Genomic DNA, 12186 nt, shown 5'->3' on the forward strand with positions numbered 1-12186 from the left:
ATCCCATGCAAGCTTGTCGTACTTCTATAATTACCTCGATATCAACGGTAGTTAAACTGTAACCTTCTTTCCCTCTTTTTCCGATACTCTTGTCCACAGAATAAGATTTTTGTGCCTACCATGAAGAACATTTTCCCAGAATTCAGACAGTTAGGATCAACGTTTAGGTAGGTGTTTCCAGTCCCATGTTTGGGCTGGAGCAAACAGCCTCAATTTCTTGGAACGTGTATCATTTCCGTTGTTATAGGACGTAATATTGGTTGCCAAAAAAAGCGATTGCAGCATTAAATCGCACAATTTGAATTCGTGCGAACAGTACTACATCATTTCTTCTGAAAGCATCCCTATAATTCCCATTTTAACCGAGCTGCTGCAACGGTCGCAGGTTCGAATCCCGCCTCGGGCATGGATGAGTGTAATGTCCTTAGGTTAGTTAGGTTTAAGTACTTCTAAGTCTAGGGGACTGATGGCCTCAGATGTTAAATCCCATAGTGCTTAAAATGGTTCAAATGGCTCTGAGCACTATGGGACTTAACTGCTGTGGTCTCAGTCCCCTAGATCTTAGAACTTCTTAAACCTAACTAACCTAAGGACATCACACACATCCATGCCCGAGGTAGGATTCGAACCTGCGACCGTAGCGGTCGCGCGGTGCCAGAATGTAGCGCCTAGAACCTCTCGGCCACTCCGGCCGGCCATAGTGCTTAGACCCATTTGAACCATTCCCATTTCGTGGTCTTGAAGCTCACTGCAAGTGATCTGAAACGTGATTTATAAGGTCGCTGCAGGCGATCTGAAACGTGATGTATACCTCACTCCTAGTTATCCGAAACCCATGCATAGGTCATGGAATGAAACTGACTATGGACAGCTTTGAAATAGCGTGAAAATCTGATACACGTCAGCAGTATTTGAAAATAACTGTATTCTCTCTGAATTCAATGATGTCCACTTTAGACAGCTGTAGCAGAATAGCGTCTCTCGGTATTGGAAACAAAAAAGAAACCTATTCATTTCGTCTTGTTTTATGTACCCTGGAGACCTGTATTCGATGTTAACTTTCGCTCTGTCTCTTGACTAGTTTACATTTCGCACTAAAACGTAGCGTCATTCCTGCAGTCTGCTGCCTTCACCAACCAATATGGGAAAACTATAGGACCTCTTGATATTCAAAACACAAATTCAGCGTATGTTAACGTGGTATAAGAATGATTTGATTCCATCGCCTTACATCTGGAACGTTTTGATGCTTTCAGCACTAACCTGCCGAGTCCACTGGTGACAAAGGCCTACGAGACGCACCCGCGACTGCCGCGCACAGAACTGAGCCGTGTAGACGCCCCACGGCTGTGTCAGATGACGGCTTAACAGCTGTAGGTCCGAGCTGCTGATCAATGAGAGCGGCGTAGCTGTTAGCGCGTTCCACTTGTCGGAGTCTGGTCACGCGGCTTGCGACAGCCGACAGGTCTAACTCACACGGAAGGTCGGCCCCGGGGCTGACATCTACACCCACTTTAACACTCCGCTGCATACGCAGACGAGGACGTGCCGAACCGTTATTGATTATTCCTTTTCCGCTCCTCGACATGAAAGGTGAAGACGAGACGCTCCGAGGTTCAAAATATTTAGAGCCCGCTTTTATTCGTATTGGGAGCAGTTAAAAATAATAAAATGTTCACAATGTCGTCACCATAGGCGATTAAATACATTCCGTGTAACTTATACGTACCCTTTGCGACTTTAGCAATCACATGACGAAAGGCGCATATCATCTCTGCTCTCCCGCGTACCCAGAAAGGCCCAGGCGGAACGGTCAGTATTTAGGGATATGACAGAACGATCATTCGAAGCAAAAAAAGTATAGTAAGCGTGGGCTCTAAAATACATACCTTAAGAGATGTGACCACTTCTTCGCTATCGATAGAGTGAAACAAATCTCTTCTGCTACAAGCTCTTTGCTTTCCATATTTTGCGAAGGGGTTGTGTAGACCAAAAAGATAAAAAATTATGCAGTGAATATGGGCTCTAAAATGATCTTAAGAGCTATGAGTACTTGTTCAGTAGAAGATATGTGTTTCACAGTAGCGAAGACGAACAAGTGCTCATTGCTCTTAAAGTATGCTCTTCAGAACCGTGTTTACTGGAATTTTTTTCTTGTTTCGGTCCATACTATCACCTCTCAAAATATGTTAAGTAAAGAGATTGCAATAGAAGGGATTTTGTTTCACATTATCAAAGATGAAGAAGTGGTTATGCTTCTTAAGATATGCATTTTATATCTGATGTTTAGTAGACTGAATACCGACCATTCCTCCTGGGACACCCTGTATATACAGGGTGTAACGGGTATAAATTCAGATATTTTTATGTGTGGTAGACTATCTCAATACCTACAGTGTACATCGTACACACATAAGTGTGTTGGTTGCTTTTTCTCTGCGTCGAACAATCTTCCCACAAGCGCGTCACAAACTGTAACGCCTGGCGTTTTCTGCACAGTCAAATAAAATGGCTCTGAGCACTATGGGACTCAACTGCTGTGGTCATCAGTCCCCTAGAACTTAGAACTACTTAAACCTAACTAACCTAAGGACATCACACACAGCCATGCCCGAGGCAGGATTCGAACCTGCGACCGTAGCAGTTGCACAGCCATACTGCACCACTAAGTGGACTACACGTGTCAGTATAGACTAACTGTTTTGCATCCACGTGTCCACACTTCAACAACTGACTTTCTACCCAGGGTAAAATTAGCCTTAGCGGCTTACTCTTGTCACATGTACTTGGAGGTACTAACCAACCTAAAAACGTACGACTTGTAATGGCAAGTGAGTCTGCAAATGACCTAAATACTGATGTTGTTCACAACACCGTCCTCAGTCGCCAGCAGACATATCTGCCCTTATACCCTTTACACCCTTTATGTACAAAGCGGATAAGAACTACAGCGACAAAATTTCTGATGCGTAGCGATGTTTTCTGGATACAGTATTTTGGTATAAGGGACCCGCAGACACTGGTGTCTATATTGCACTGAAAAAGTTGGCACAACAGCACAAATGTCGAAAGTATACACTGTGTGTCTTGCTCGGAGACAAACTTGTTCCATTCATTCACAATACTGGTCCGGCCGCGGTGGCCGAGCGGTTCTAGGCGCTTCAGTCCGGAACCGCGCGACTGCTGCGGTCGCAGGTCCGAATTCTGCCTCGGGCATGGATGTGTGTGGTGTCCTTAGGTTAGTTAGGTTTAAGTAGTTCTAAGTTCTAGGGGACTGATGACCTCAGATGTTAAGTCCCATAGTGCTCAGATCCATCCTCACAATACTGCCTGTTAACAACAGTACGATTAAGTCCCACTCTTCACCCTCAAGCTTGCATTCAGTACTGTTCGCTTTTGTCTCGGTTTTGTTTTCCCGGCAGTGTTACTTGTACGTTAACAGCAGTACGGACAGGTTTACTGATGGAGAGATGGCCGATATGTTATCGTGTGTAGGTTCACTGAATGAAGTTGGAGAGCTGCACAACGACTCTATGCCGAGCTCTTCCCGCACAGCGACGACAACCTTGTTGCACTACTATTACATTACTCTTTATTTAGTGTTGTACGTTTTGGTGCTTACATATTACAGATTTTTCGCTGTTTTCCCCGACTGATAGCAGCGAGCGTTAAACCACCGCTTCTGGGACGGGGAGGTGCGCCGGTCCCGGATCGAATCCATCCGGCGGATTAACGACGACGGTCGGCGTGCCGGACAACCTGGATGTGGTTTTTAGGTGGTTTTCTACATCCCATGAAGTTAATACCGGGCTGGCACTCAGGTCGCGTCTCAGTTACACGATTCGCAAATTTTTTAGAAAACTTTCGCTCACTTTTACGAGTGACACTACACGCACGTAGTTGGGGTCCACATAACGCGTCCCGGCGGGTAATGGGCAGCGACGGGAAGGCATCCGGCTATCCCTTAAACTAACCTTACTAAATTCGTAAATAACCACGTCGACCCTGTGCCGATTCGGGATAAAGGCACAAGAAAGTGAAGAAGAAGACGTACGTTTTCACTGTTTTGATGGTATTTTCACGGAAAATAAGGGTAACTGCGGTACCAAACCTAATGTATTATAATTACGTATTATAAAACATCTGTAACGAGCCATCGAAGACCACAGATCCCTTGTAACAAAGTATTCAGAAAGTATCTCTGAACAACCTCTGAAAACTTGTCGGTAGAATTTTGGTTCACCGCCGGCCGCGGTGGTCTCGCGGTTCTAGGCGCGCAGTCCGGAACCGCGCGACTGCTACGGTCGCAGGTTCGAATCCTGCCTCGGGCATGGATGTGTGTGATGTCCTTAGGTTAGTTAGGTTTAACTAGTTCTAAGTTCTAGGGGACTGATGACCTAAGATGTTAAGTCCCATAGTGCTCAGAGCCTTTTTTTTTTTTTTTTTTTGTGGTTCACCCTGTAGAAGTCGTGAAAGATGCCCAACACCCATTTTATTTCGTTAACGGATCAAGATATCGAAACAGGTTTTCGACGATGATACTACGTAGAGGGGCACGTGATTTCATTGTATGGATTATAGCGTTAGCTCTTATTTCACCTAGGTATTGAAGCAATACACTTTTAAAGTGGAACGACGTATTTTATCGTCATAGTGTAAAGTAATATAATACTTGTTAGTATTGACGTCGAACCGGCGGAATGAGATACTGCCATGTAAACACCGTCGAATGCGGCTCTCGTGGCAGGCTCTGTCGTTATATGCAGCAAGAAGGAAGGCCTACGGTATTCAAATGGTTCAAATGGCTCTGAGCACTATGGGACTTAACATCTGAGATCATCAGTCCCCTAGAACTTAGAACTACTTAAACCTAATTAACCTAAGGACATCACACACATCCATGCCCGAGGCAGGATTCGAACCTGCGACCGTAGCGGTCGAGCGGTTCCAGGCTGAAGCGCCTAGAACCGCTTGGCCACAACGGCCGGCCTAGTGGTATTAAGAGAAAACTGATTTCCTCTTGGTCCTAACCTATACAACCTAGATACATAGTCAGCTACGATTCTTGTAAATGAAACTATATGCTGACTTCTAACGTAGCAGAAGGGGACTAGGAGAACTACTTAAAATGGGTGTGTGTTGGCATGTTTAAACGAACAGCTTTTATCCAAGAAGTAAACAGTTGAAAGGCTTCATACAACTCATGCACTTACGATGTGTCACATGTTACGGTAAGAGACGGGGTAGGCGCATCTTGTTTACCCTCTTGTATATTATAATAGGAAAATTCGAGACACTGCTCTTTCCCTGAGGAGAAGAGCAGAAGCGGATGAGAGAAACACCTGATTTGAAGCTGTACATAGAACGGGAAAGGTACGGTTTCCAGATTCGGGTTCCTATTCTTAATATTGTCTACTCAGTACCCTTTACATGTCCTGCTAGTTTATACATCTCAGGGAATTCTCGTACGTGAAAGTACGTTTTAGTTATCTGCCACGACCGTACTGAAACGCACTGCAACGGTGAAACGCTGGTCTTAAAAACTGGAGAAATGGAATTACTGTCTTCCTAAATTACGTTCCGTGTGTCAGCGTATATAGCACAGGCGAACGTTGCGAAGCTCCTTAAGCAAGGTTATGGCTCATTCTACTGTGATCACGAAAAATGATGAAGCAGAGCGTTCAAAATGAACTCGCTGATGTGACGGCAGGAATCTTCAATGTCTCAATGTTGGAGCAGTAAAAATGTCATTTGACATCATTTATCTTGTAGCATTTTGTGGATAAAGCGAGTGTTACTTCTCCTGATGTGTTGTAAGGGAGAAATAGTCAGTTGTTCGTTAAATTATGGAATTAATTGAGCCGTATTTACTTAACAGCAGACAATATTACTGGGTTTGACAGCTCTAGTGAGTTTAAAATACCCTGAGTTGTAACTTAGGAAAACAACCGTCTCAGAAAAGGCAGCGGTAGTTCCATTGTGAAGGCCTCAGCGAGGATGGGAATAACCGTTTCTAGTTGAAGTGTGGCCATGTACTACAAACGCGCGCGATAAAATGTGCGAATTATCTGTCGTGCTTCCTTCCTGTGCGTGTCTCTCCCAGCACCGTGTTACAGCGTGGCGGCCCGCAGACAACGAGCAAGGCGTCAGCGGCTGGGCGTTACCTTCCACTCGCGTAGCTGCTTTTGCTCTCCAAACCTTTTCTGCATACTTCAGAAAAATTTCACTAGTCTCGCAGTAGCTTTTTCATAATTGGAAGCCAAATAAAAAAATTCGTTGTATAAATAAATTTCTTTAGTACTGTTTCCAGCAGACTGTAGATCGTTTGTCAAGATATTTATTAGATGAGGATAATCGAGAACGTTACGTCGATGATTTACATAAGAATGCTTCCATATTTTTACTCGGTGCGGAATATATTCAGGTGGTAACTGAATGCCCAGATCAGCTAGCAAAGAGTTGGTGACATAAATATTGCCGTCCGGCGTGGCCGAGCGGTTCTAGGCGCTTCAGTCTGGAACCGCACGACCGCTACGGTCGCAGGTTCGAATCCTGCCTCGGGTATGGATGTGTGTGATGTCCTTAGGTTAGTTAGGTTTAAGTAGTTCCAAGTTCTATGGGACTGATGACCTCAGTTATTAAGTCCCATAGTGTTCAGAGCCATTTGAACCATTTTTGAACATAAATATTCAAAATTTCTAAGTAGCTGCTGCAAATTTTCAATTGTAAAAGAAAAGAACGATTGCGAAATCCAGCGATGTGTAAAGTTTTCATCATCAGCAATCCGTGTCGTTTATAGAGTACTAGCCTACATCTGCTACAGTTACGCAGCCTTACTGATGCTTCCCACGTGTTAACGTTTACAGCTTTTCATGCCTGTAGTCGGGACGTGCAATGCTCCTGTGTCCCGACAGGTAGCTGAGCCATGTATGCAACTGTGATACCGATAGTGGTTGCTAAGCAGTGAAGACAGGAAATGATGCCTACGCTTAGCGTAGAGAATTATAGAAAAAAGTAAATACTAAACATTTTAGATTTAGAGGAGTGTATTACGATTCCGGTGGCTCGGTTGATACCAGCCTACTTGTGCAGACAATTTTTTACTGATAGGGTTTTAAGGGCTTACAGTCAGCAATGTCGCTGTAACAAGAATAGTGCTCAAATTATTCAAGAGAGGGGAAAGAAGTCAACTTCAGTATTGGTTAAGAAAGACACTTAAATATTCTTTTAATGATTAGAGTGAACTACTGAAATCCAAATCAAGAGGTCCGGAACAAACTTGAAGAAACATCTCGCAACTACGACTACAGCGTTCCTCCGCTTGAATGAGGAAAGGCAGGAGTTCAAAGCACGATTAGACTGTGATGGGGATGTAGGAAATAGTCTTGTTTGAGGAACGATCTCAGAATTTACCTAACTTAATTTGAGGGAAACCACAGATAACTAGAAACGGATGGCCAGCTGGAGGTATGAACCTCGCTGCTCCCAAATACGAGTCGGGTTTTTACTACCTGACTCAGATTCACTACTTGTAGCGGTTATTCGAAGACAAGAGTACCTCATGACGCTGCGTTACCATACTAAGCAACTAGCTTTGAGACGCCTATTCTTTCATATAGACTGGGCTGCACATTTAGGGTTCACCTAATCTGCCCTGTTCACAGATACCTGTATCGTGACGGGGTGAGCTAATTCTCTGTTAAGTAGGCTGAACGTTTCACTGCTCGGGTGTGCGGCGTCAGTGTTGTGTCAGAGTAGGAAATCCCTGGAAGCGCTTCATACTTCGCTGAGCTTGGCTTCCTTGCCTCGACTGTGGCGCAGCCATTAGAATGCCAAGTTACCAGATCCAAGGACAGCACTCAGTCCACAACGAGACATCTGGTTCTCTTTAACTAGAGAATGGGTGCGACAGCAAACCGCCAAGATCAGCGTCATAAATGATATCCGTCTACACTGAAGTCAAATTCAAATTGCATTACCAGGTACGCCACACTGTTGTATAAGAAACATTTTAGTAGATCACGTTCGAAGTATTTCATCCTATTTCTAGTATTTTCTGGTCTAGTTTTTCCAGTTGGTTTAGCAGTTGCCTAGGAAAAGCCAAAACATGCAAGGTTATCCGTATCGCTGACTGCTTTGCCGCACCTTTTATCGCCTTGCGATAAGAAACCTGCAACAGCAGGGAAGCATTAACAAAACAAACCCACAACAACAGGGAAGTCTTGTGTTCCTGAATTCAAGTCATCGATTATTTCTATTCTAAGGAAGCAGACGGTTGCACAGCTTACACCTGCAAAATCTATTCACACGCTCATTAAACTGAGAGATATTGTACTATAATTCGGCGGTTAGAGGATAGTGTTGGCAGACTGCCCTTCCCCCAAAAACCCAAGGGAAGAGGAAGTGGTGGCGTCGGAGGATATACGTCCTTACAAAATGTGGTCCACTATCTCATATCCTGCAAAACGACCATGTAAAAAGCTACAATGATATTGTCTCTTTTTGAAAGACTTTTGGGTAAACAACGTAACGTTTTCTGATTTGAAGAATCTAGTATTTTCCTTTTTTCTGTGTTTATTTGTAAACAAGTTTGCGCAAGACCGATATGAGTAAGTGTAACTTTATTATTAATCAGGTTTATGATCGAATAGCATAATATCACACCTAAAGTAATATCAGCGATGCTTTTGAAATGTGGCACTTTAGTACCTCTTCACCAAAATCTAAAACAGACTGTGACGTAATGAAGTACTAGAACTCTACTTATGGTTTTATGAGAAAAAATGCGACCGCGATGATTTCCAACGCGACAAACACAGCACCCGTCAGTTTGATTGTAACTCTTATTCGTGTCGTGCAGTTTCATTTAGATACTTAGTTTTATCAGTTCGTAAACGCCACTTGAAGGATACGGAAAACATTAATGTGCCCTGCCGTGCAAGCGTAAATTGTAGACGGCTTTTGGATTTTACCAAAATGAATTCTAGGCTATTTCCAGGTCCTGGGCTTACCGACCGCAATAATGTTACTTTTTCCACTGAGATGTAAGCATTTCTGCTGTAGATAACGCCAAAAATCGCTGAACTCGATTCTGCCAAGTTATTTTCATTTATAGAGAGCTAATCCTCACAGAAAGTTGCCCAATTATTTCATCCAAGTTCGAGTATCTTTTTACCTGTGATCATCATCCTGGAATATTGTGCAATAGATCATGTATACGTATATTACAGATTTTCGGAAGATCAGCAAGTTTTACAATTTACTATTTGGCGCAAACATTGTTGCAAAATAGGTTTATTTACTTCATTGAATACAATGTAACTCAGACATTTAACATACAGTAACTGACCTAAGTAAAATAGTTAAAGTCCAACTGAAAACTGAAATTTATACCACCTATTTCCCAATATGATAATAATTGCTATAATACATATTTTGTAGTTCATCTTCCGCAAACGAGAAATACCTGAAATGTTCCGTTTCGGATGCTGAGTACAGACGGCTAATTCATCCGCCATGTTTTTTGGAAAAAACAGTAAATATCTAGAACTGCAGCTGTATGAAAATATGCAAACTACATTCATATAACACTGTGGTGACAAAGATAGATATTTTGTGCACTGCAATCTTAAGTATCATTCGTGTCTTGAACAGTGAAAAAGGGTGGTATGATAAAGTCGTGGGCCAAGAGAAATACTTATCTTGTTGGCGCGAGCACCAGCTTATTGTTACTGAGACAGTGCTATATTTAGCTGTTAACAGTTAGGTTTGGCGATCCCTTTCGCACGTGGTGGCCAAAGGAAGAGTGGTTACGACACTGGCGGTTACGGTAATTCTGTTAGTCGTCATTGCTTCGCACACACATGTCAAACCTGAAAGATGACCTTGCTTGCTGACGAGAATTGTATAATGTTCAGCAGATCTCGGTTCCTATTCATAAACTACAATTCACTCGGAAGCCCATTGCCGTTTCTGAACTAGAAAATAAAATGACGAATACAGAAAACGTACACGCAAAGGAATAATCACTAACTGACTAATTTGTTATTATATAATCTAGAAGACGAAAACACGACGCAATTAGTAAACAGCGTGCAAGAGTTCTCTATGGTTGAGCAGCTTTCTGCTGCCAAGAAAATATCGACATTTTGAAACTAAACTGTCAACCATCTGAAGCACTGCCTTCATAACGTCCACGAAATTACTGAGAAACACTATGTGTTGTTTCCGTAGTGAGAAACTAGACAGTATTGTTATATGCCTAACCATCTCACGTAAAACTAAACATATCATGCGTTTTTGAACTTATATAGTGAAATAACTGAATTACTGGAGTAATGAAGTCTGGAGACAGCCGCACGGCGATATAACAACTATCGAGCATGGGGATGAGGCGTTAAACACTGATATGTAGCGCGGCAAGGTGCATGTTAGTACCTGGATACCAAAACACCGTTTATTAAAACATTGTTCAAACAATTTTCAGTAAATGCCTTAAGCAGACATCGCCCATCAACAGATCTGCGGCCACAATGATAAGTTTCTTGTATTTCCATAAACAATTATATCATAGCCTCTGATTCCGTATCTTTCCGATTTTCAGAAATGGTACCCTTTCGCGTGTGTGTGATCTGTCACATAATACACAATACGGTATTTTCTGAACGGAGTTCTAATGAAACAACATTTTTCGACAATTTTATGGTGAAGGACGTACTATCGTATGGGGAATCTGTATCTGAAGGTACAACCTGTGCTTTGCTAAGAAGAAAAAGAACGAGTTTGTGCAATGATTAACATACAGGACTGGTATTCAGGAAAGAGTGGGGTTCACATCCACATCCAGCTGTCCATATTTAAGTGTTCCGCGGTTAGCCTTACGGCAAATGATGGCTTGGCTCCTTAAAAATCGTTTCCTCATCCTCCTCTACTTGAGCTACTGTTCTACGTGTAAATGAGATGAACGCGAAGGAGATGTTAAGCCCTAACCTTTCTCCCTTCCTTCCCTTCCCCAAAGAGAAACAAGCTACGCGTGTAAATAGGCTTTGAGAATTCGGAGATTTCAACTGCCCATCGCGACTAATCCGCCAAATGCTCTACCGATTAGTTGTATCAAATTTTGAGGCTAAGCTAATGTCTTTGAGAGTGTCTACGAGAACACACAACAGAACTGTTATCAAGAAGTGATCACCCGAAGTCATAGTAGAGGAATGCAGTACGATACCACTATCAGACATCGCCTGGAGACAAGGAGGGATTATTTTGTCAGAACGATACAGTATCTTACAAGTGGATTAGGATTTCGTCAGTACTTATATAGGCTAAAGAATTCTTTGTTCACACATTCACGTTAGTAAATCACGTAGTCAGCTTACGACAGATATTGTCTTCTTGTGCTTGTCTAAATCCGTGTTAAATTCAAGCGTCCGATATTAAAGCGCGATTGAAGACTGTGGCAGTCGTATGAGCATTGTGGCTGCGTACAAAAATGCAAGAGAAGAGGTGCGTGAGGCGTATTTACCGGTTGCAGGAGCGGCGGCTGCTGGCAGAACTTTCTAAGTCCGTCTGGCGAACGACTGGTGCGGCGCGCTGGGCGTCCGCAGTATTTGAGCGACGCACGCCGCCGCGACGTCACAGCCCACGTGACCGCCGCCATAGTCCCATTGGCTGCACCGCGGCCGGCCGCGCGCTGCGTCCATTGTTCCACCACGTGTTTTGGGAATTGACGCAAAACCGCCGACAGATTTTTGTGAAAACCCAGGGAGAGCGCCCTTTATTTCCTGGTGGATACGCCGCCGGCTCGACATCGGGATTGCCTCGCACGATTCCAGGAAATCTCGCCGTGAGTCAGCGAAGCTACAGACTGTCATTCCGAGAGTGGCCAATGAGAGGTCCGACCTGGTAGCTCGTGTATTGTTGGCGGTGACCTGTTCTCAGATTTTGTGTTCCCTTACGCCGAAAGGTGGTTCTTTTCCACTCGCTTCAGATCGAACCTGACGAAACAGAAGTGTGACCTCTCTTGTGCAGCTACGACGTCATTTGTTGCAAAGTGTTGAGTGCACTGAAGTCAGAGCGATTTTCCTGGGAAAGTAAAGAAAAAAAAATTACACCAAATAAGCGCAGTATTTTACCATGCGTCATACTCCTCTTGAAAACATACGGCATTTTTATTTTGAATGTTTTAAT

The 12186-nt window shown here is 43.4% G+C and overlaps 1 protein-coding gene across 2 annotated transcripts in view; it reads right to left on the reverse strand.

The window, feature by feature from the left end:
* LOC126248216 (aquaporin AQPAe.a) overlaps window positions 1-11589 on the reverse strand; it is a 32905-nt gene extending 21316 nt beyond the window's left edge. For both annotated transcript variants that reach the window (XM_049949039.1, XM_049949038.1), the window contains exon 1: window positions 11522-11589. The gene's annotated coding sequence lies outside the window, so the exon portion shown is untranslated. The remainder of the gene's footprint in view (window positions 1-11521) is intronic.
* Between the last annotated feature and the right edge of the window lie 597 nt (window positions 11590-12186).

Source organism: Schistocerca nitens, chromosome 3 (assembly GCF_023898315.1).
Source record: "Schistocerca nitens isolate TAMUIC-IGC-003100 chromosome 3, iqSchNite1.1, whole genome shotgun sequence".
NCBI lineage: Eukaryota > Metazoa > Arthropoda > Insecta > Orthoptera > Acrididae > Schistocerca > Schistocerca nitens.